General features: G+C 39.0%; 1 protein-coding gene across 1 annotated transcript in view; it reads left to right on the top strand.

Moving 5' to 3' along the window:
- TBC1D1 (TBC1 domain family member 1) overlaps positions 1-26,800 on the top strand; it is a 2,608,647-nt gene that overhangs the window by 1,089,434 nt on the left and 1,492,413 nt on the right. The window lies entirely within an intron of this gene.

Here is a 26,800-nt window from a genome sequence, read left to right as displayed (position 1 = left end):
AAAGTCTGAAAATAGACAAAGTTGGATCAGATACTGATATGATAACCCATTCACTGAGAAATGATAGAAGCAGACAACACAGATCTATGGTTGTGATAAGTACATGACTTTTAGTTGCTGTCCATTTTCTCCTCTTCTGTCATTATTTGAGCCTCTCTCATAATCAGTATTATCACTTCACCTTTCCTTTATCACCTGATATTCTGTTTGAATACCCACCCTGAAATCATATCAAATTCACATGCTCTTTTCTATCCAAATGTGTCCCCTGTAAAATTGCATTCTACACTTCTTAATATATTTTATTACTCTTTGCATTCTATCTATATCTCTAATGCCATTTACATTCCTTGGTAATATCGACAAAGTAGCCATTCTGATAAAAAGGCATTGCTCTCACATATTATTTATGACAGTTCTTTAAAAATGTATGTTTCCATTTTGTAGCTTACATACATGCAATAGTGGTTGGCAAACTGATCTTGTATGTAGTTGATTCATTTCTTTTCTATTTGAATCTGTGTTACGTTTTTCCAAGCTTTTTGCTAATACATTTTAAACCTCACAACCCCTTTCTACTCTCAGAAAACAACACAAAATATATATACACATTATAAAAATCCTTCCCAATAAGGAGCAACTGTTCTGTATTGATGGCTGCACCCACAGGTATTACTTATTCTAAAAGTAAGGTTAACCATGCTAATGTGCATTATAGAGCTTATGTTCCCACTTACCTATATTCCCCTGCCAAATATAAAAAACAACTTGGACGTTTTCAGTAAACATTAAGTTTTTGCCATAAGAATAAAGTACATTGGTTAATCTTAAGTAAATAAATTAGATGCATTTGTATTTAATACATTAAGGTACTAAGACTTCTGAGGATTCATTCAATAATATCTATTCAGTACTTGCAGTTTCAAACTTAATTTCTTATTTTATTTTTTTATTTTCATTGAACTACTTCCCAATATCCTTTAAAAGTTAGTGACAGTGTATCTCACAGATCCATAGAAAAAGTTACTCAGCACACAGTGTCTAGACCTTTCCTAATTAATTGCCCACACCTACAGAATGTTTGCCTTCAGTCAGAAGCATGTGTGAGTGGAAAAACCTAGCTAGCTAATTTACAAATGCAATAAAAAACTTAATGTTTTTCATAATTGTCTCTTTTTAGTTCTTTAACTAAAAATATATCATATGTTTAAAACTTTAATGTAGATGCCCACCTGTATAAAAATTGGGGAGTGTTATTACCTTTTAATTACATATATGTAATTATGATAAATGCACATTTACTTCCTCAAAGCCCAAAGATCACAGTACTGTAGTAAGTTTAATTTGTTGCTTCCTAGTCCTTTTTGTTAGAATGTAAAGCCTGTATAAATTGTAAGGAAAAACAGAGTATTTTCCTACCTTAATATCAATAACATGGTCAATGGTTGCTGATAAAACTTTCCTCCCCACCTCTCATTTAAAATACCTGCACGACATAGAGCTACTTCATTCTTCCATCCACAACTCCATTTTCCTATTTTTGCACATGGGGTCGGTGTGTCACTTCAACAGTGATAATTATCAAGAGCCAAGGTTTACACCCCCAGGTGGCAAGCCGTGCATCAGTAGTTCTTTCACTCCACAGACTCGCATATTCATAAGAAAAGTAATATGTACTTTATATCAGAAAGCATATATGCAAATAGTGACAAATACAAAAATTGTTTTGCTTACAATCATTTCTTCAGTCCATTCAGTGTCCATCTATATTTTAATTACATAAAGTGGAGTTTATACTTTACAATTCTCCTAATGCACTCAACAAATCCCCAGTCTTTTTAATCTACTACTACTTGTAGAACTGCAGTTTGCATGTGTAAACTACATCTAGCAGAATTGTTGCTTTCCAGCTTATCCACTAGTTTCACTTTGTTGCTGGTCTTTTTTTTTAATGATTTCCCAATACCAGTCTTTAGTTCAAGTTCAAGTCTTCATCATTTTTTGGTTCACTCTGTAAATTGGGCATTTCCCTTTGAAACAATAGGCTGGTTTGAAGTTTGTTGACTAAACTTTTTTATTTCCTCCATACCATTTTCTGCTTCTAGAAATGCATTTGATCCTCCAGGGAATAATATTCTGAAGACAGGTTGATCTAGCAGCTTGAATCTCATATTTGCCTCTCAGCATCTTGTGATTTTTGGGATAAACTTGATGCTCTTTTTCCACAAACACTGTTGTATTTCCAGGTTTTAATACCTTTCCCCTGTGCCAGAAGCAGCTGTTTACGCTCATATGATTACTTTTTTACTAATACAGGTCTTGGCTGTTTTGCGATAGCCATATTTGGAGCATACATATAATGTGCCCTCTAAATTAACAAATCTTGCTGTGGAACACCGGTCCATTTGCTTATTTGTAGTTCCATAAAATTAATACAGGCCAACTCTTCAATTTTTTCAGGTAGCCTTTGTTCAGCAAGTCGGTGTTTCATTTCAAGCTGACTTTCGCAGTTTTATTAGCTCATTTAAAATTTTGAAACATGCTCTTTAGTTATGCAAAGATCTTCAGCCGTACTGTCCACCCTGTAGTAACTGCAGCAGATACTCCATAATAATCCTTTTCATGAGAATGCATTGCTCTTTTGACTACAGAATTATAAAATGTGGTACTTAAGTCATCCCAGTGCTTTGGTGATGCAATCCTTCTAATACTAATAAAGGTTGGACACACTGCACAGCATTGCTACATCTCTAGTCACTGTGATAGTGTTTGCTTTTCAATTAAAATACATATGCAGTGAACTTTCAAGCTATTTCAGATTAACAGGAAGTGCTACTTGGACTACCTAGTACCTTCTGCAGTACTGCAGCATAGTAGAAGTGAGGGGTGAATTAAATCACTGATGTAATATTAGTTATAAATGTATTTGTTGTTACAGATATTTAATGCTTCACACCCTTATCTTAACTGTTATGAAAGACTAGCTGTGTAATACTAGGTAAAAGTAAACATCTGTCAACTATAGAAAAATAATTATCAAGAAATTGTGTAAGGCAGTTTGGATGCGTACTCCAGAAGTATAACATTTGGCTTACTGGGCAGTGTAAGGCCTGATCTCACATTTCCAAAATATCAAATGCTATGAAGCAGCACAATGTGACTTTAAGGTCTTAACGTCTATGAAAAGTAATGGCATTATTATTTTTTTCTCTAGTACCCCCTGCTGTTATACTTCTACTACCACTCCCCAAAGTAACACATCCACATAGTTGTTGTCATTTCTTCCACACTCCATCTTTCATCACAAGAGAATTCCGATTTCTGAATGATCCAGACAGGATTAAACCGTAGAACTGACATACAATGGAGTAGTCTACAGCTAGCTTATTAAATCAGTGTTTATATCTGTCTTCAGGCCAAGCACAGATATCATAAGTTTATAAGTTCATAGTTCCAGTGTTCCAACCCAGAGGCCATTAATCAACACTAACTCCCTCAGGCAAGGATCAGACTTCCATTTCCTTTTTTTAAAGAATTTAGATTTCCAGAAGTACATACTTCATATGGAAATTGTTCCATACTAGAGATATAAACTGTGTTGAATATAAATTTGATTCCCTCGACCTCCATTGTGTAACTGTGTGACATTCTGAGCAAGTCATTTAACCAGACACCGCTTCTGGGCTGAGTCTGAAACAGGCCAAAGGAGAGTAATGCTCTACCCTGGTCAATTAAATTCAAATAAAAATAAAAACAAGTAAACTTCTTCATTTAGCTCTATTAAAGGAAATTTAAAAAAAAATCACATTCTTGTATGTGATTCAGTTAGACTATATATTTTTTTAATTTAATGTAGCATGTAGTAGTCTAGCCCTAGAAACTTTGTAAGCTGTGATGAATTTGCTCTGCAGATGTTATACTGTTCCTGCCTTTTGTTCTGATTCATCACCCTTTTTCTTACTCTTAGATTTACATATGTTTTCAAACTTAGATTTATGTATGATGGTTGCATCATTTCTCAGAATAATACAGTGAAGTTTAAATCAGCACATAGCTGTACTACTTACATTTTCCTTTGTAATACTGTGAGAGTCTGATATAAATGCGATGTGTGTGTGTGTGCGCATATATCTATATATATATATATATATATATATATATATATATATATATATATATATATATAGGGTCTATATTATATAGATGAAATTTCAAAATCTCGAGCGTTCACATGAGCGAAAATGCAGGTAATCTAAATCGCTATTGTGGGGGCTGTGCCCCCCACACCCCCTGCTAAATATGTATTCCAACTCTGAGATTGCGCTACATTGAGGAAAGGGAAAATTTTTCCAATCTTCACTGTACTGTGATCTCACAATAGCATTACTTAGAATGGCATTTTCGACATTTAAGCCATTAGAGATTTTGATTTTTCGTCGATCTAATAGGGACCCTAGATATATATGGTTTATTGTCAAAAACTAGAAGTGCCTTCCATCGAATGGTCATGTCACCAAACCAAAATGCTGAAATTAAAAACATCTTTCTGCCCTCTTGTCGAACCATGCTAATATCGACAGTTCAGCATTCGCTGTTATGGAAATGTGGCCATTGGATTACATGTCCCATTCGATGTTCATTGAAGTGATTTGCTGTGTTTCCATTTGATGTTTAGCCAGTTTGAAATTGTACTTCGATGGTGCACCATTCGACAAAGTGCAGTTCTGGATTATGATAGTAAACTATGTATGTATATATATATATATATGTATATATATATATATATATGTATATATATGTGTGTGTGTGTGTGTGTGTGTGTGTGAGTGTGTGTACTGATCTACTTTGAAAGGCCAGATTACCGAATATGATTTAAGTGAGACAACAACATCGAAATCTTGATTTTATGAATAAGAAAGTTTTACCAGGGTAAGTAAACACTTGCCCGAAACTGCCCAGAAATGCCGCAGTATGGAAACGCTGGAATCCCACTACAGTCTGGAAAAGAACATAATTCCCCATGTTGAGCAAGTGTTTATTAACTATGGTAAAACTTTTGCGTTTGGGAAATCAAGATTTCACTGTTATCATTTTGCAAAAATCACGTTTGATAACCTGGCCTTTCGAGCTTTCAAAATAGATCCCTATGTATATATATGTATGTATATATTTGTTTACATTTGATAACTGATAAAGTCCATCTGGGTAGCTGCCCATTTTCAGTGGTGGCTCAGGGAGATAAGCAAGTTGCTTGAGTAATTTAAGTCAGTCAAACTATTTTAGGGCTAAGCAGTAATGGATTCTGTTTGAGTTGGTGGCAAATTCTGCAATTTTATTGTAGCACTGATTTAGTTTATTTTAGATGGAAGCTTGAAGGTTAAGCAGTACTGAGGCAATCCCCATTAATCTGTATTATGCCAGTGCTTGAAGCTAGGGGATTAGAATTCTAAATGAAGGCTGTTGTACAATGAATACAGCTTTAGCCTAAAGTGGAGTTATAATAAAATGTAGATCCTATGCTGATAGTATGTTTTTTATAGCCAGGAGAATGTGCAGCTACTTATGACTGTTATATTTAAGGTTAGGTTAAGCATGTACCTTTTCTCTATGTTAGTATTGCTTTTGGGCTTCCGTTTTTTGAGAATGTAGTGTGGGGATATGCACCTCTTGCAATATAATAATAATTGTTTGAATTGAGGAATGCTGACTCTGTTATAGTTGTGATTTTATTATACGCTGACTCCTTGATGGAAGTGGAAATGTCCGTGTTTTATCTTGCATGTATTTATTGATGTAATTTAGAGAGGTTAATGAGCATGCATTAGGAGCGTTGATATTATTTTGCCACTATAGGATATTTTGTATGCTGTGTAAGGTGATATGTGCAACATATATATTTTTTAGTTTTAAGTACATGTCCCTAATGTAAGTGTGTAATCTAAGTGAGTGGTATTTAGGTATAGCATGTATATTTAGAATTTATTTGTTATGGATGGATGTTCATGGTTACATATTATATCACTTTGTTTTTAAGGCTTAGATTGGGACTGTTTCTTTAAGGCAGATAGAGCTTGCCTATGAGTTTACATAGAACGTGTCGTAGCATAATGTTGGGGTTGTTTGGTACACCTGAAGGACATTAATGGATTATTATTGCTTGAAATGTGAGTATTTAAATGTTGTTGTATTTTCTGTATTTTATATGGTCTGATGAAGCCCCTATACGAGTGGTGAAAGTGCTTACCTGTTATTAAAAGTTTTATGTTATTTCTAGCTGTGTTTCATCTAACTGTTTGTGTTTTTCTCACTTTTGTTGTCTTTATTTATTTGAACGGTTACTCGTTTATCCGTTGGGTGCTTCGTTATTGTGATATGAGCTTTGTATATATGTTTTTTTTTTGATTGAGCCAGCTTTCAACTTATGAAAAATGACTTTTAGATGATGTGATGCAAGGTAATTGGTTACTGGCAGAACAGGTTAATGTGAAGTCATCTGCATATTATATGAGGGATGCTTGACATTTGTCAGAGTGTAGGTTGTTAGTAAATATGGTGAAAAACAGTGGTCTTAGTACAGAACCTTGGGGTACACCTGTTTTGACTGGTAGGAAGGAGGAGTAAGAATTAATTCTTTTTACAGACTGGAGTCTATTGGAAAGGTAACTGGAGAAGCAGTTGGTGGAGCTGTTTGATAGGCCTTCAGACCTTCTTTGGAGTAATTCAAGTTTTAGTAACTATCCAGATATATAGCTACAAAATGTGCTGTTGTACTGTATTATTGGATGAATACAAGAATTATGTAAAGTATGAAACAACCCCACATGTTTTAGATGTCCATATTTTAACTGTTGCTTTCTTATATACCTCCATTTTAGAGTCCTGCTTCCTCAAATAAAATAGCACACTCCTTTCCCTTCTAGTAAAACAGTTGCTCTGCAGATGTTATACTGCACCAGCCATTATTCTTAATTTTATTCTGATTGAGCACCCTTGTTGTCACACTTAGATTTACTTATGATGGGTGATCATTGCTCTGAATAATATAATGATGTTTAAGTACCAGCATAGCTATACTGACATTTACATTTTCATGAGAGTGAAACACATATATGATATTAATGTATATATATATATATATATATATATATATATACATAGATCTAGGATGTCCGAATCCATAAAACCCAAACACACTTTAACGAAAGCGCATTTATCAAAAAAGAGCTTTCATTAAAATGTGTGAAAAAAACACTTAATTTACATTTTAGCAGGGGGGGTTTGCCACCCTGCACCCAACATGTGGGGGGCTGTGCCCCCCACACCCTCTACTTTAATATTCTCCCTCTGAGACCGCACTACATTGGGGAAAAGTGAAATTTCACTTACCCGCACCATAGTACAGCCTTGGCAACAGTCATACTTACGTGAAACTGCTGCTTCGGTGAATAGCACTTTTATATAAGTATGCCCGGCCGTTTGGATTTCGGTTGTTTGCTCAGTCGAGCAAACGTCCTAGATCCATATATACATGTGTGTGGGTGTGTCTGTGTGCTCGCATGCGTGTTTATAGATTTTATATATATATATATATATATATATATATATATATATATATATAAATATATATAATGTATGTGTACATATGTGTGTGTGTGTATATATATATATATATATATATATATATATATATATATATATATATATATATATATATATATATATATATATATACACACACACACATATATATATATATATATATATATATATGTATATATATATGTGTATGTGTGTGTGTGTGTGTGTGTGTTATAATATGTGTGTGCGTATGTATGTATATATTTGTTTATATTTTATTACTAAGAAAGTCCGACTGGGTAGATGTCCATTTTCAGTGGAGGCTCATTGAGAAAAGTGATACAAAACATTTTAAGAAGAATTTATTGTTTTGTACTTTGGTAACCAGAAAAGTCTGACTGAGTCAAAGGCTGGTTTTCAGTGGAGGCCTGAGGTGAAAAGCTCCACAGAAGATTTAAAAGTATTTAAACAGTAGTTGATGAGAAATTATATACAAGGGGATAAAAGACCGGCACAAAATTAAATATTTTACAGTGATATGGGGAGAAGGGCTCCAGAAAAAAGCATATATAAAAACATTTTACAATAGCTGATAAGTAATTATATACAAGTGGAGAAAATCCCCACAACAGATTGGGTATACCTTGAGTAAAGGGGATAAGAGCGCCCACAATAGATTGAAATACATTTGCAAAATATTACTAGGATAAATTGTGATAAAAAATGCAATATGTACTTCAAGTAGTGAGGCACTTCACAAAAGTGGATAGCCTATGTCAAGCAAACAAATATATAGTTATTGACGTTTTCTAGTAATATATAGAGGTGAGAAATAACTGAGTATTCTGCTGCCAAGATAGAGAAGTATAACGAGATGAGGAGGAGTAATGAACAGGGGGGGGGGGGATTAAGGACATAGAGAGAGATGATTAATATTCGAGAGATGAAAATGTTATGGAAGGACACTAGAGAGGCAACAAATAGTAGTAAGTGTTGGCCAAAGAGGTAGAAGAGCATACATTAGTAGGATGACATCAAAGTGAAAGCTTCTTTTGATGTCAGGCCGTTATTACCTGCTAAGATATGGAAGTGTTAGTGTATTCAGAGTAAGAAAGGAATAGCTATAGTGAGTAGGTGGTCATGCATCAGTTTTGAGGGATGTGCAGGTACAGGTACATGTGTCAGATGGATATTTGTTTAGATTAGTCTTTAAATTGGAAAGGTTACTATTATATTTAAGGAATAACGGGATTGAGTTCCAGGAACAGGCTAAACAGCTGGAATGGAGAGAGGTTCCTGCTGACAGGTGTAGTTTGTAGGTAGTGAGGAGTGTTTTGTTTTCAGATCGAAGTAGCCTAGCAGGGGTTTTTGTGTGTGTGAGTGTGTGAGTGTGTGAGTGTGTGAGTGTGTGAGTGTGTGAGTGTGTGAGTGTGTGTGTGTGTGTGTGTGTGTGTGTGTGTGTGTGTGTGTGTGTGTGTGTGTGTATGCGCAGTAAGTCTAGTAGGGCTTTGCTTTGTTCTGGTTTGCATATTAATTTGTGGACTTGTAGTAGTTGGGTGTAAGTGAGTTGCCTGGGTAAATCAAGTCAGTCAAGCTGTTTTACGGCTAAACAATGATGGGTTCTATTTGATAAGTTAGTGGCAAATTTTGCTGCTTTATTGTAGCACTATTTAATTTAGTTTATTTTGGATGGAAGCTTGAAGGTTAAGCAATATTAGGGAGTCATGTAGTATAGTGTAAAGTGGGAAATGTAGAAGCCAGGAGTTTCCTGGATGAATCAGTTAAGTATTTTTTTTATCGATTGTCCCTTATTTTGGGAATTGTTTTGACAATCTGTTGCTCATGTAAATCGACATTCAGGTTATCATCAGTTGTCTTGCCTAGTAGCATGGTATGGGGGATGACTTCTGTAGGGGTGTTATCTCTGTAGGGGTTTTATCAGAGGTGGTTATTGAGAAATTTTGTGTGAGTTGTGTAAGGGCTTTTGGGAGGAATAACAGCTTTTTTTTTGATTGAGCCAGCTTTCAATTTATGAAAAAGGCTCTTAGATGATGTGATGCAGAGTTACTGACAGAATAGATTAACGTGGAGTCATCTGCATATTGTATGAAGGATGTGTGATATGTGGCAGATTGTAGGTTATTGGTAAATATGTTGAAAACCAGTGGTCCCAGGATGGACCCTTGGGGAACACCTATTATGACTGGTAGGAATGATGGTTAGAAATGAATCCATTTAACAGACTAAAGTCTGTTGGAAAAGTAACTGGAGAACCAGTTGGTGGAGGTGTTTGATAAGCTAAGTGAAGAGATTTTTTTAGAAGTAAGCTGTGGAAAATTGTATGGATGACCTTGGACAGATCCAGAAACAAACCTGAAACCAAAGTGCTGTTGGTGAAGTTTTAAGAGAGCTGTGGTAGCGCTGTGCCCTGGTCTGAAACTGTGTTGGGTGAGGACAATGAGGTTGCTTGTTTATAAAAGAGTCATTAATTGATTATGAATAAATTTTTCAAGGATGGCTTTAAAGAGGAAAGAGAATAGCAATGGGTCTAAAGTTGAGTATATTGTTGAAGTTAACTCCCTTGTGAGGTGATGTGAGATTTGTTTTCCATGTGGCTGTGATTCCTGAATAGACCCGTTTATGAGAATGGATACTGGAAAGGAAATTGAGCCGGCTTATATTTTTAGAAAAGCAGGTCTGGAGCTAGTGCACCTGGAAGTAGCGTAGTTTAGCCAAAAAAAAAAAATCGTAGAAAATTTCCTGACTGCAGAGAATCATTTTTTAATCAGTTTAACGTTTATTAGTGGTATTTGTATTACTCTAAAGATGTATAGACTAACTTTAGTATTGTTAGACGAAAATTCTTTCTGTGAAGTAAAGACAATATATGTCATGGGTACATAAGAGAAACTAGAGAGAGATAGTGTTGGGGGGTTATGCAGTATTCTAATGGGCGGGTGACTAACAGGCAGATTATATTTGAAAAAGGCACTATTAACTGGAATTTTTATAGGCAATATTATCTAACATTTATAGAATAAGTTCAGTATTGATTGGAAGTTAATTCTTCCTGTCCAGAAAGGAAAAAAATATGTTACAGATGCATAAGTAGGCAACCTAGAGAGAGAGAGTGCGTATGTATGTGTGTGTGGGGGGGGGGGGGGTGGGGGTGGGAATGATGCTCTATTAATGAGAGGGTAGGTAACAGGCAGATTATATTTTAAAGTATTAAACTGTGACCAGTTAAGAGGTTGGTGATGACTACATTCTAAGTCACATGTGCAAACCTATAGCAGTCATTACAGCAGTAGACCAAACACCAGTAAAGTTATTTGAGAATTTTTTAGATTATTTGTGGAGTTATATAAAAAATTAACATACAAGGCTTATAATAAAGGCTGAAATCGTGCTTAACCTCAGTGCAGGTACCCTTTGTTAGTGACTGTGAAAACATTGGTTAAAATGGATACAACTTATATGACAATGATGTAATATTTAGAGAAATTTTAGACAGGTTGGAGAAATTAAAGATAAGTAAGTTTAATATAAGAATAGAAATTTGAAGTGAGAGAAAAAACAGGGTTCTGACATGTTTAGACAGAGAGTCAGGGGAGAAATGAATTAAAGTAAGGAAGTGAGTGAAGAACAGAGTAAGGAGGCGGAAGGTATGAATGAACATATGTATATAATATACATGTGTGTGTGTGTATGTATGTATATATATATATATATATATATATATGTGTGTGTGTGTGTGTGTGTAAGAGCGAGAGAAAGAGTAGCAATTCATATGATCAACCAGTCTTTTATCACTTTCCAAGGCTGTTGATCACAAATCGAGTCACAGTATTTCACCCAATAGTAGGAGTGACTTTTGCCTCTCCTCCTGCAGGACCCATGTTAAAGTCTGTTCCCATACTTTAGTATTTTGAATTTCTCCAGTGTGTCTTTGGTTCACTGTGAGCTAATGTTTTGCAGTTTATTGAATACACATAAAACGCACACATATGAATGTGTGTGTGTGTGTGTGTGTGTGTGTGTGTGTGTGTGTGTGTGTGTGTGTGTATATATATATATATATATATATATATATATATATATATATATGTATATATGTATATATGTGTGTGTGTGTGTGTGTATATATATATATATATATATATATATATATATATATATATATATATATATATATATATATATAAAAATAAAATAGTGAAAAGTAAACAATAAGCCATGAAGCCATGGAGAACACTTTTAACTCCAGTCACTTTTAACTTCAAGAATGCTAATGAACCAATTAGAGGCCTGAAAAATTGAGGTAAGTGTTCCTTCCATTGTGAGTATGTATTGTTTCAGGATGGAGATTCAGAGATACCAGCTGACCTTTTGATTTTTACCTTCTCCTAGTAAACTTCTGATTCTTCACATCCATTGGGTATCCACTTTTCATAGCAATTGGCTGATTGGCTAATGTCTCAGTGTTTGCAACTTAGATACAGAATAATGGATTATAAAGTGAAAAGGATGTGAAGAACACAGAAAGCACTAAGATGAAAGCTGTACAGAGTATGTTTTATTTACAAAATGTATAAAAAGGAGTTTGCTTGCCTACAAGAGGAGAAATATGCATGCAACTGGATTTAACATAATTTACAAACATGAGTCAAAAAGGTAAAAACAAAAACATATATAATGCACACAAATGCATTCTTCAATGTCTTATTTTACTTTGGGAAGAGACCTTTTAAGAGACTAAATTATTTTGTTGTACAAATCTGCATTTAAGTCTATTTCTTATACTGAAAAGAGACAATGTTAAACATATATTCTTGCAGTAGTCTATGTTTGAGCCCAAATTGCAAAATGATATTTGCTGTCACCTGCAGAATGACATTTTCATTTATGTCTTTTATTCTACACAAGACTTTGAAAAGTAGAAATATTAACCTTGACTATCTGTCCTTAAGGTGCTGAGTACAGACAAAATGTGTTAAGCTTTAAACATTTGATTTCAGTTTTGTGATTGCAGCTAGTGTAGGAATGTCTAAAATATTTTTCTCTCTGCAGTATAGATTTTATTCCAGTTTATGGGGTTGAAGGGTTACAACTATCATGGAGGTCTGTGGTGCTGAGAAGATATAATAGAAATTGTTCCAATTCTTGGGAATTTTAGTCTTCAAAAAATAGACTGTCCAAATGTGGTACTTTTAAGTTTTGTTTAGGTAAAACTGCTTTTCTTGCAATGCACTGAGGGCTGTTTCACAGCTCAGAGGAAAAAGGCATTTAAAGAATCTGGTCTGCAACTTTGCCATTTGTTTGAGACACTTTAAGTAAAACAGGTTGTGAATACCATGGTACTGGGAACTGGATTTGAAATATCCTAAGTACATTTTGAAGAAACTTGAGAATTTGCTAGGCGCAGTACATTGTAGTGTATTAACTTTCATAGGGAGCAACAGGTTGTAGCTGATACTAGGAGTGAAGCAGGCCTACATTCCAAGGTAGACGAACTTGGAAAAAAATGTCCATTGTCATAATCTAACCACCTTTCATCCAGCCATGGTGCACAAACTTCGGTATAAACTGCTGTTCTACCCACCATTATGTGGAGACTTGGATGCAACCTTCTCTTACCCATGGCAGACACCCTCCCTCCTTAGTGTTCCTTATATATGCTCACTTGTTCCACCTCATACCCGTAACACCATTTCACAAAATAGACGTGTTGCTCTTTACTCAGTCACAAAATGCTTATTGATAGCATTGCTTTAACTTTTACACTGCTGGTGATCTTTCTGTTTCCTTTCAGCAATTTGTCATAATAGACCTCTACAGGGACTTATACTTAACTTTCCATGCATGGAACCTTGCTGTGTTAGGTCCTTATTCATTCATGATACTGTTATAGAACTTGTCTACATGCTTTTCTGTTACATGGCTAAAAATACATATATATTTTCCATCACCTAACAAGCAAATACAACAAACAGACTTGAATTGCCAGTGTTTCTTCCCATATGGTGACTGTGAGCATATTTTGTAAAGGAGTCAGTCCTCACATGTTTAGTTGTTCATCCTAATCTTGGTACTATTGATATATTAAAATCATTGATCCTAATGTCAGATGGAAGTATCACTTGGATTACAAATTGCACATAGTTCATATAGTTAAATCACCTTTGTGCAGGTATGGCTTTGCCACTGTATACACAATATGCTTACTGTTATACAGCATGACTACATCCTTTTGTCAAGAATTTAGAAGATCTCTCCATGTTACATTATTGTCAAGTCTAAGGGATGTTAGAAGGTGGCTAGTGGTGCTACTGTTATTTTTCTGATGCATTATCTGCAGTTTGCCATGACCTCAGTTGCTGCCTTCTATTCAAAGGGAGTTTGTCATCATCTTTATAACAATTAACAGTGAAAAAGCTTTGCTCATTGCTCATGTGTCCTCCTGAATCTGCCGAATATATTATTGATGATATTTTCCCCTTGTGGACTCCAAACATCCAAGATGAATTAATAGTGGTAGGTGATCTGTTTCTGTTTACCTCATCCTCTTAGGTGTACTCCCTGTTCTTTGTTTCAGACTTGTCTTGTCCTGACTCCCTCTCATCCTTTTCTGAACCGGTTTTTCACCTTTGTCCCCCCCAACAATGTTTGAAAGGCATGCCACTGAATATGTATTACTATAATTTTTATTGACTAATATGATTGTTATTTTTTAATTACAGCTTTTCTGTACTCAAGTGCTGAAGTACTTTGTGTTTATAAACATATACGGTAACTGCATGTATAATCTTAATTGTTTATATAACCTGCAGCTTTCTTTTTTCATGCAAGTTGCCTTGGAACTTTTCTTCATGAGCAATCATTAAAATGGACAGTACCAACTCAGACTATCCCAGGGAACAAAGAACAAATATTTATTTTTAGGATGAAGAGTCATATAACTTTATTATTCTTTTGAGGTTGTAAGTAGCTCGGTCACTTTTGAGTGATGCAGTATGGTATTATGTGAGCATGGAAGAGATAAACACCCTAATCCTGGCCCCACCTGTCACAATGAACACAAAGATAATTCTCTCCCACACACTTCTGTAACCCAACAGCAACCATTCCACAAACCTGCCGATCTTATTTTTGCTGCAATAAATGTTAAAAGTATAAGAAGTAAAACTGTTTAACTACATGCCTAGATCACACAACATAAGCCTGATGTTCTCCCTGTAACTGAAACTTGGCTTAAACCCAGCATGAATTACTCAGAAGTTATACCTCCTGGCTATAATATTATCCATAATAAATTAACACAAAAAACTATACCATAATAACTTTCAGAATAATACTAAACATAACCCTAGAAAATTTTGGACATCCATTAAAGATATCGTACATCTCGGCCAAGTATTTAACCCAAACCCCTCTCCCACCACTAGAAATTGCAATACAGCTCAGCTCTTGTTTTATAGATAGTATGGCATCACTAACCAAGGCTGCCCAACAGCCACGTATCACTACATACACTTTCACCTTCAAACCTGTGCCCACTTCCTATATAAAACTACTCTTAAACTTAAACTGTACTGTTCTTCAGCTGATGACCTTCCAAGCGAGTACCTAAAAATAGGAGCTAGTGAATTGCCTATCCTGTCTTAATCCTTATAAATAGGTCAGTCCAGGAATCCCACATTCCCTCTCTCTGGAAAAGTCACATGTTATCCCTCTGCAGAAAGGAGGAAATCCAGCAGACATTAATAACTTTAGACCTATAGCAATCTTATCGCCCCTTGCCAAAATACTAGAGAAATGTATTCAAAAAACAATTGCTAGACTATCTCCTGCAGGAAGAACTGCATTCCCTTACACAACATGGCTTCTATCCCTCCCATAGTACTAGCACTGCCCTTCTAACCTATATAGATACGGTCAGTAAAGCAAGAGATAGTAGCAAACTAGTCTCCTCCTTACTTCTGGACTTGTCTAAAGCCTTCAATACAGTTTGTCACAGCAAACTTCTACTTCAAATCCCCTCACTAGGTCTCTGTCAGCCCACTCTTCTGTGGTTCAGAAGCTACCTGTCCAATAGGTATCAGTCTGTAAAGTGGCACTCCATGCTCTCCTTACCACCCAGTCACCACCGATGTACGATAATGGTATATCCTTGGTCCCCTCCTCTTTAAGATTTTCACCAACACCCTCTATACTTTTACAAAACAGGCCACTCTAGTACAATATGCAGATGATTCCACTCTCATTTGCACAGCTGACAACATGACACAACTCCAAAAAATTACTCAGAAACTTTAACAGCAACTGAAACATGGCTTCATAACTCACAACTCATTCTCACCCCAAAAAAGACCAATCTACTACTTTTTCCCCCAAATCCATCTTTCATGAAAACACAAAATTTAATGTCGTCTTTCTTGGTAATATAACCATAGCCGACCTGCATATACAAAATTGTATAAGAATAACTCATAAAAAAATAGGGATGCTTTACAAAGCCTGGATAAACTATATCCCTAAATATGAACACATATCCTTATACCTCCTTACTTTCCCTTCTTCACTTACTTCCTTACTGCTATCTAATTCTCTTCTGACTTTCTCTCTAAATATAGCATAGGTCTGTTTTTCTCTAACTTCATATTGCAATTCCTGTTCGTATTAAAGGTAAGTTAGTCTAATTTCTCTACAAACTGTCTAAAGATTGTCGAAATATTAAATGATTGTCATGTACATTGTATAAATTCTTAACCAATGTTTTCTATTATGTCTAATTTATTATGATTATTTAAACTACAGATGTTTTTTTTTTATTTTTGAAGATTGCAAAATTATTGTTTTTAAAATGTTTTGTAATAATTTGGAATTTTTCTTCCCAGACGTCTGCTGAAAATTGGCTTCTCTAGCAGGTTGGACTTTCCCGGTACTCAAATGTTAATAAATAAATAAATTATGTTTCTTAGGATAAGCTTACTTCTGGTGCACATATGTTTGTTAGTGCTACATTAATTTAAAGTCTACACTCACATGTGTAAACTGAACATTTCCTTAAATGAATACTTATGTTTGTCTTTGATAATACCAAAAAAGCCCATTGATTTGAATATATATTTTTTGCTTTTTATCTTTGTTATTGACACACAGTCATGACCAAGTGGATGAACTCTAAATGCTAACGCACAGGTGTTTATGCACCATTGAAAAGTGTATAAAGCCATGTTTGATTCATGAACCTCAGTAATGCTATGGAGCTGTCTTGGGCAAAGCCACTAGTCTGAGCTTGCTGTAAGGTGCCAAATAAAATACTCCTACTTTTAACAACCCCCCCATCACACATTGTATTGAAAAATGTCGTCCGTGTTGTGTACTCTGGGTCCCATAGCATAACTGCAGGGAATGTACAATGAGCTGTTTTAACACAGTGACTACTACGATCCTCCTTCCCTGCTAGTTTGTTGCTCAGTAGATGGTGCTAAGCAGACACACTAACACTCTCATTTATTGTGCTTAGGAAAATCCTGTCCTGCAGCAGAGTTCTGTGCAGTGTAGGCAAACCTGCTAACACACAGGATCTTTTTCCACTTTCTTCCTTCTGATACTGGAGGGTTTCTGCCAATGGGAATGTACAGAGCACCGAATTCCCCCTTTACTGTAATTTGGTAATGGGCTTGGTGCCACAGGTGTATGGGATCATGCCTCTCAACTGTCCCTGATTTTGACTCAAATGTTAGCTTTTCCCCTCTTAATCTCTCCTAAAACTGATGACTTTCGGAGAAAAGGTAGTGAATTAAACTTAATAAATTATGACAGTAATTAAGATGTATAGACATCTTTTACTTAACAAAGTGTATATTAATTAACATTCTCTTATACTTTTAATGTCTCAAATTAATAGTAGTAATATTTTAAAAATGTCCCTGATTGTCCCTAATTATTTCTGGATTTGTCCTTGACTGAGAGCTATATATGGGAATCTTGTATCACAGTCATTCAAGTCTGCAACATTCAGCATTACAGTGTAAGGCAGGAGTGTACCGTCCAGTAAGCCTTACCAAGTAGCTACTCTAGCTGCTTGGTACGACAACCTGTACAATATGTTGCTACCTTGCATAGTAGGTTTGTGTAATGCTTCAACAGTAGTTTAGTGTAATGCTGTTAAGACAGTACAGACTTACCTGCCATTTCTGAGCACAGCTTGCCTTGTTTATTAAGAGTACTAGGTGCTTCTATGTGCCATTTAAGAGAGTGGGACAGTGACAGTTTGCCTTCAGGGTAGGACTGTGATTCATTTCTTTGAATTGCATTAGACCATGCCAGCATTGCAAAGAGAGGGTACAGAATGCATTTATGATTCTGTGTACTATCTTTCTGAATATCCGGGCCTAGGTTTTCCAAAATAGTATTTATGTCAAGGTCATTGTCCCATGTGTTATGGGAGCCATTTAAAAGTTTTAATCTGAGAGTACTTTTAGATACAAGGCTAAATATGTTGTAATCACCTTTATAATTCATCCATTCCTGACTTATAAACATATTATATTAGCAACATTGCTTATTTTTTGAAGTTATCATGCTTGGGAGCATTTTAATTGGTCAGCCTAAAAAAAAAACGTTTCAAACCTTAATACTTCTATACTCTGTATGTGATTTCAAATTATGGCCTTCATTAATTAATGTGGAAATGTTTAGAGTATATGATTTCACAGCATGGCTTATACTCCAGTATTTTCTTTTACATGTTTTGTGTATTATTAAAACCATAGATAACTTTCACATGTTTCTGCTTTCCAAATGAAATATGATATTGCTTGAAAACCCGCCCGTATGTTAGTTTACCTGATAGTGACCATTCTCAAAGAAAACAGTACAGTTGTTAAGATGCAATAACAGTAGGTCTTCCAGGAGACGTTACTGTAACAGTAAAATAGCTTTCCTCCAGAATGATCTTGGTCATAGTTTTAGGGATATATGTGCATGTACACTGGATATAAAATGTTTACACACCCCTGTTAAAATGCCAGTTTTTTGTGATGTAAAAAAATTAGACCACAATAAATCATTTCAAAACTTTTCCCACCTTTAATGTGACCTATAACGTCCACAGTTTAATTGAAAACCAAATTTTTTAGGGGAAAAAAATATAAAAAATAAAACACGTACAATACACTGGTTGCATAAGTGTGCACACCAAACTAATACTTTGTTGTATGTGCACACCCATAAAATAACACTTTGTTGAAGCACCTTTTGATTTAATTGCAGCATTCAGTCTTCTTGGGTACACACCTGCAATCAATTAAAGAGACTCTGATTAACCCCAAGTAAAGTTTACTCAGGTGCCTGCTATAGCAAAAGCCATGCTTCGCAGAGAACTTACAAAGCATCAAAGGGGTCTCATTGTGGAAAGGTATCAGTCAGGAGAAGGGTACAAAAACATTTCCACAGCATTGGATATAGCATGGAACACAGTGAAGACAGTCATCAGAAAGTGGAGAAAATGTGGGACAACAGTGACCTTGCAAAGAACTGGGCGTCCCTCCAAAATTGATGAAAAGACCAGACGAAAATTGGTCAGGGAGGCTGCCAAGAGACCTACAGCAACACTGAAGGAGCTGCAGGAATTTCTGGCAAGTACTGGTTGTGTACCATGTGACAACAATCTCCTGTATTCTCCATATGTCTGGACTATGGGGTAGGGTTGCAAGACAGACGCCTTTTCTTACACAGAAAAAAATCCAGGCCCGGCTAAAATTCGCAAAACAATACATCAGTTCTCCCAAAAGCATGTGGGAAAATGTGATGTTATGTGATCCTATCTCGCCTACATTCAGTACTGATGGGCTCGGAGCCGATCCCTCGGCTCCAACTCGGCACGCTATGCTATAGAGCGAGGCCTCTTATTGGCTGAGCTATTTCTTATCCCAGGATGCACCACCACTAATCCCCCAGATCTCGTTTGCCGCTTACAAGCTAGGACATGGTCTCAAACTTGGCTGGGCTAAGTACTGTTTTATTCAAAGTTTCCTGTCAGGAATTTTGCTATTTTGAACCCAAAAGCTGTTTTAACAGCTATTGTTGTTGTACGAGTGTGTTTGAAAACTTTTGTTGAGGAAAATTGTGTTTTTGGTTAAGGGAAGGTTTCCCGTTTAAGTTAGAGGGGCCTTCCCCTATTCTTATCTAGCGTTTTTGTTTTTTCCAGGAGGTCAAGTACCTGCTTAAGTTAGAGGGTCTTGACCCTCATTTTCAGTGATTATTGTACTGTTCTGTGTATTTTTCTGACATTGTGTTTGTCTTAAAAAAAAAAAAAAAAATTTATTAGTTTCACTTCTTTGTGGTAAAATCTTCACAAACAGCTACTTTAACTTGTTTTCTTAGTGTTACTCAGCATATCTAAGGAACATAGACCCTCTGGGTTTAAAAAGTGCACGAGGTGTGGTTACAAAATGTCGATAACGGACGACCACTCCTCGTGCATTTATTGTTTAGGTGCCAAGCACCTACAGGAGTCCTGTAGCGTGTGTCACGCCTTTTCTTCTAGAGTCCTCCAGGAGAGGAAGAATAAATTAATATTAAAAGGACTGATTAAGCCCTCCTTTGAGGAGGCCTTATCTTCATCTTCCTCTCCGACCAAGAAGAAAAAAGCGTCAGCTCCGACCAGTCTGTCGGAACCGACTGACAAAAAACCTAGGCAGGCTTCTCCATCGGCTCCACGGACTTCGGAGCCGAGGGCGGAACGGTCTGCCTCGATGCCTCCAGTCTCGACCCCTCTGGTTTCGGAGCCGAGGTCTGGGGCATCGAGAGGCGGGTCACCTTCATCGGCTCCACTGATTTTGGAGCCGATGAGGGTTGCCGGCTCAGACTCTTCCCCTTCGGCGCCGAAGTCCTCCTCGGCACTGAGGGAAATTGTTTTGCGGTCTCCCTCGGAACCGATAGTAGTCGAATCCATTCGGAGCCGGTCCCCTAGTCCTATGGAGCCGATGGAGAAGTCGGTTCGGACCCAATCGGTGTCATCTAGATCCTCCAAGATATCTGATTCGGACATCGACAGGGTGCTCCTAAGACTTTTCCAGTCTCCGGTGTTTCAAAAGTTAGTTTCGGCTCCAGCCCATTCGGCTTCGGAGCCGATGGTCCACCCTGTTACTATGGTTCCTCCTCCAACAGCCTCGGCACCGTTGGAGCCGGTGCTGGTGGAGCCGATGGAGGTTTTTGGGTCGGGCCCGACCCTTACTCCAACTCCGGCTCTTGAGTCGGAGTTCGGTACACGGACTTCTTCTGTCGGCCCCGGGGGGGACGCTTCGGGACTGATGTTTTCGGTCCCAAGCCTTCCTCTCGGTGCGTCAGCTGCGGGGGTACCGTCTACCGTTGTGGCCACGGAGGTGGGACCTTCCCAGGATTCTGGTGGTCCCGCCTTCAGGGCCATGAGGAGTGCATTAGCCAAATCTTCTTTGGCTACCTCCACGGTCTCCCCAGCTCCTTCCCTGCATACTGAGACTGGGTCTTTGGCAGTCCCCCTGTCCTTAGACAGCGGAGCCCCGGGGCCTGAGGTTACCCCCACTGGAGGTTCCCCCCCTCCTGGAGGTCCCTCTGAAGCATCTTCGGAGGAACCCCCCAGGAAAAGATTGTGCAAGAGGAAGCACGTTGACTCCCCTGATGAGTCTCTCACATCAGACACTGATCTTGATGATGCAGAGGGGTCCCCTAAGTCGTCCTCAGATGATGTCTCCTTTGCAGATATCCTGGAAGCCCTTAAACAACGAGGCGGCTGGCAATCCAAACCCCCTTCTGCTGATGAGTCGGTGTTCCTTAAGTCCTTCAGGGCTCAGCTCTCCGCCTCCTGGGTGTCTCCGCCCTTCGACGAGCTCCTAGATTTGATCTGTCGAAGGGCGTGGGAACACCCAGACTCTGTGGAACCAGTGCCTGCTCGTCCAAATAAGTTCCTGTCGGCACCCCCGGAAAAGGAGTTTTTGACGAAAGGTGTGGCTGTAGATGCCTTGGTGGTGGTATCTGCTACCCAGCAAGATGTAGCAGAGGCTTCGACGTCCGTCCATCCTCCTAATAAGGAGTCTAGGAGCATGGATCGGCAGTGGCGCACCCTAAGTTCAGCGGCCTTTACTTTAAGGTCCCTGAACTATCTCACGCACTTTACCAGATTTCAGAGGGATCTGATTAAAGAACTTTCAGATACCCTCTTGGGTAACCTGCCTGAGCAGCTGGCCCAGACGGTTGGCTCTCAGCTGGCTACGCTGTCGTCCATATCAAACTCGTTCATGAGGCTCATTTCTTATGCGGCCGAAGGGGCGAGTAGAGCGGCGGGTACAGGCATTGCTCTACGGAGGCAAGCCTGGCACCGCCTGTGTCATTTTGCGGAGGCCTTTAAGTCTTCCTTTACCGACGCCCCCTTTGATGGGTCCTCTTTGTTTGGACCCAAGGTAAAGGACACACTGACCTGCTGCGAGCAAGAAGGTAAGACTTAGACTGCCGTAGGGGCACGATTTTCCACTCCCTTTCGGCCTTACCCCAAGGCTAAAAGAGGAGAAAAAATGTGGTTCCGTAGATCTCAGAAGTCTTACCCCTCGCAGCAGGACGATCCCCCTTCTAGAGGCAGGGGAGGGGGAAATTCTTCTGGAAGACGCCGTCCCAGAGGTGGCAGAGGTCCTCGCAACACTGGAGACCGCGAGTCCTTTTGTGGCTCTTCAGCCTTTCACAGTCCCTGAGGGATTGCCCGACTGTGCAGCTCCGGAGCCAGTCGGGGGTCATTTTTCGAGGCACCTAAAAGCCTGGGAAGGTATCACTCAGGACCGATGGGTGCTTTGAATTATCGCCGGAGGTTACGCCATCCCCTTTTCTCACTCTCCACCTCAGTCCAAAAAAATCCCGGACCCGCCACCCAGTCAATGGGAAACTGCAGCCTCAGTAGTTTCAAAGCTGCTGCAAAAAGGAGTCATCCAACCGGTCCCTGCAGACCAGATCGGATTAGGGACTTACTCAAGATTCTTTTTGGTGCCAAAAAAGACCGGGGACTTGAGGCCCATTTTGGATCTCAGCATTCTAAACCGTTCAGTCAAAAAGTCCAAGTTCCGAATGGTCACCCTACAATCCATTCTCCCACTGCTGGAGAAAGGTGTTTGGATGTGCTCCATAGATCTCAAGGACGCTTATTACCATATCATGATACATCAAGCGTCCAGGAGACATCTGCGCTTCAGCCTAGGAGGCAGTCATTTTCAGTTCCGCGCGCTGCCCTTTGGTCTCACCACAGCCCCCAGGCTGTTCACCAGATGTTTGGCGGTCGTGACTCTTCACCTGAGAAGTCTAGGATTCCAGGTGTTTCCGTATCTAGACGACTGGCTCCTAACTGCCACCTCCAAGCATCTACTATTGCGGAGCCTACAAGCCACAATATCACTGGGCAATTCCCTTGGAATCACCTTCAATTGGCCAAAGTCTATGTTGCTGCCATCTCAACGCATAAGATTCATCGGAGTAGAGATAGACTCAAAACGAATGCGGGTCTATCTACCTACAGACAGGATACAAACCATACAGGCTCAAGTTCGAGCCTTACTTCCCAGATCCAAAGTCCCAGACAGAATGGTCCTGCAGCTATTGGGATCCATGTCCGCCACGGTTCTTCTAGTTCCCCTAGCAAGGTTGCACATGAGAATTCTCCAGTGGCTTCTTTCAACTCAGTGGTCCTTTCAGGATCTCCCTCTCAGTCACCTCATATGGATCACGGAAACATGCAAACGGGACCTTCGCTGGTGGCTGGTGCCCTCCAATCTGGATCAGGGACGACCCTTTGTTCCACCTCCTCCTGTGGCCACTTTGACTATGGACGCCTCCCAGATGGGGTGGGGGGGCATTCCCTGGGCAGGTCAGTCCAAGGCAAATGGCATTCGGAAGAGACCCTACTTCATATCAACATCCTAGAAATGAGGGCGGTGCTTCTGTCCCTTCAAGCCCTTCACGATTACCTCCCTCAGGGCGTAATTGCCGTTCACTCCGACAACATGTCAGTTGTCTGGTACCTGAACAAACAGGGAGGGACCAGATCCTACCCCCTTTGCAGAGAGGCCATGAGAGTTTGGGAATGGGCAGTGTTGACCAAACGTTTTCTAGTGGCGACTCATATCCCGGGCAAGTCCAATGTGATAGCCGACAGACTGAGCAGAACTATTCTCTCTCCACACGAGTGGTCTCTGAACATTACGGTTGCAAATCAGATTTTCAGCAAATGGGGAGTTCCTTGTTGCGACCTCTTCGCGACTCCGCTGAGTGCGAAGACCCGGATCCGGGGAAGAGCCCTATGGATGCACTAGCCTGTCCATGGCCCACCGGCTTGCTATATGCTTTTCCTCCAGTTCCTCTCCTTCCCAGGGTGATCCAAAAGGCATCTCTCTTGGGGAGCAAAATGATCTTAGTTGCTCCTTACTGGCCTCGTCAGGTATGGTTCCCCTGTCTTCGGAAATATGCACTGGAAGGTCCATGGTTCCTGGATCAGATCCCAGACCTATTGGTTCATCAGTCGGGACTATTTCACCAGTCCCTACACACCTTAAAATTGACGGCTTGGCTCCTCCTCTTCCGACTATAGTCAGGAATCATACCTTGGATCCGGAAGTTGTACACATTTTATCCTCGGCCCACAAGTCGGCTACAAAGAAATTGTATTCTAGCAAATGGAAAAGATTTGCTATTTGGGCTCAACTCCGGGGTCTGGATCCCATCACTATTCCCGTATCAGAAGTACTGAAATTTCTAACTTCCCTTTTCAATCAAGGTTCTTCAGTCTCTACCATCAAGGTTCAACTGGCAGCTATTTCCAATTTTCACGAATCTATAAACCCACCTTTAATGAGCAACAGATTGTGTAAGACCTTCTTGAAAGGTGCTGCGCTTTTAAGACCCCCGATTTCTCATCCTGCTCCTCCATGGGATCTCGATGTGGTGTTACGCGCCTTAACTTCCTCCCCCTTCGAACCGGCAGCAACATGCGATTTAAAATTTCTATCGTGGAAAACTGCCTTTCTGGTGGCGATTACTTCTGCCAGAATGGTTTCAGAGCTTCAAGCTTTGTCCGTAAAACCTCCGTACTTGGTTTTTCACAAAGATAGAGTATCTCTCAGGCTAAATCCATCCTTTGTCCCTAAAGTTTGTTCCAGTTTCTGCCTACAACAGTCATTAGAACTTCCAGTTTTCTTTCCGAAGTATTCTAACAAAGCGGAATACATATTTCATACATTAGATGTCCACAGGCAATTGCGTTTTTTATTTAGATAGGACCAAACAAACAAGGAAAACAGATCAGTTGTTTGTATCCTTTTCGACAATAAATTGGGCAAAGCCGTCACAAAGGTCACTATTGCCAAATGGATCAGGGACTGTATTACTCAAGCTTATTCTTCTTCTAATAAAGAGCTTACCACCTCTGTCAAAGCTCATTCTACAAGGGCTATGGCTACTTCGATAGCATTTCATTCTAAGCTTGCCATTAGTGACATTTGTGCTGCGGCTACATGGTCCTCCCAGCACACTTTCATTTCTCACTACAAATTGGATGTGGCATCTAGAGGACGAGCTTCATTTGGTTCCACAGTGCTCAGGAGTGTTTTCCAGTGAGCCACCCAGGATTTAGGTGCTAGGGACGCTGTCCCATCAGTACTGAATGTAGGCGAGATAGGATCACATAACATCTTTTAGTTATGTACTTACCATAACTTTAGATGTTTGGGATCCATCTCGCCTACATTCCCAATAACCCACCCTCCTTCCCCCTTTCTTGGAGATCAGAGGATATCAGAAGGTCCGAATCCTGTTGTTTCATCTTGAAACATCTAGCAATGTTATATAAACAAGTTGTGTATGTGTGCATGAATGCGGACAAACAAGATCTGGGGGATTAGTGGTGGTGCATCCTGGGATAAGAAATAGCTCAGCCAATAAGAGGCCTCACTCTATAGCATAGCGTGCCGAGTCGGAGCCGAGGGATCGGCTCCGAGCCCATCAGTACTGAATGTAGGCGAGATGGATCCCAAACATCTAAAGTTATGGTAAGTACATAACTAAATGTTATGGTCTGATGAGACCAAGGTTGAACTTTTTGGCCACAATTCCAAAATGTACGTTTGGCACAAAAACACTTCTCATCACCAAAAGAGCACCATCCCCACAATGAAGTATGGTGGTGGCATTAACATGCTTTGGCATTGCTTTTCTTCAGCTGGAACTGGGGCTTTAGTCAAGGTGGAGGGAATTATGTACAGTTCAAAATACCGCTTACTTTTGGCCTAAAACCTTCAGGCATCTGCTAGAAAGGCTGAAGATGAAGAGGAATTTCACCTTTCAACATAACAATGACCCCAAGCATACATCCATATCAACAAAAGAATGGCTTAACCAGATGAAAATTAAAGTTTTGGAATGGCCCAGCCAGAGGCCAGAACTAAATCCAAAAGAAAATCTATGGGGTGACCTGAAGAGGGCTGTGCACAAGAGATGCCCTCGGAATTTGACATATTTGGAGCACTTTTGCGAGGAAGAGTGGGCAAATATTGCCAAGTCAAGATGTGCCATGCTGATAGACTCCTACCCAAGAAGACTGAATGCTGTCATTAAATAAAAAGGTGCTTCAACAAAGTTTTAGTTTAAGGGTGTACACACACAACAAAGTATTAGTTTAAGGTTGTGCATACTTATGCAACCAGCATATTGTACCTTTTTTATTTTTTATATTTTTCCCCTAACAGATTTGTTTGTTTTTCAATTGAATTGTACAGGTTATAGATCACATTAAAGGTGGGAAAAGTTTTGAAATGATTTATTGTGGTCTCATTTTTTTATATTACAAAAACCTTTCATTTTAACAGGAGTGTGTAAACTTTTTATATCAACTATATATGGCCTCTTTTTTAATTGCCTTTTTTTTGACCACACACACAGTCTGGCTCTTGCAGTGCCTAAGCATGTTATTTATGTACCACAAGCACTCAGCACTGCAATGAAGTCTAGCATAAAGAATCAAGGAGAATATGGAACAGTGGTGAGGACTTTATAAGGAATTCTTGCTCTGTCAACCTCATAACTTAAGCAAGCGTGGAACCTGCATTGATTCCTCACAAGGAATATGCCACTGTTTGGAGAAATTCTTGTTGGGAAAAGTGACACATGATTGAACCAAAATGTTACAGTTTACTTTTACAATGAC

This window comes from Protopterus annectens, chromosome 2.part1, assembly GCF_019279795.1.
Source record: "Protopterus annectens isolate FY-2018-M chromosome 2.part1, PAN1.0, whole genome shotgun sequence".
Lineage (NCBI taxonomy): Eukaryota > Metazoa > Chordata > Ceratodontiformes > Protopteridae > Protopterus > Protopterus annectens.
Note: the sequence above shows the minus strand (reverse complement) of the source record. Positions and strands in the feature narration are given on the sequence as shown.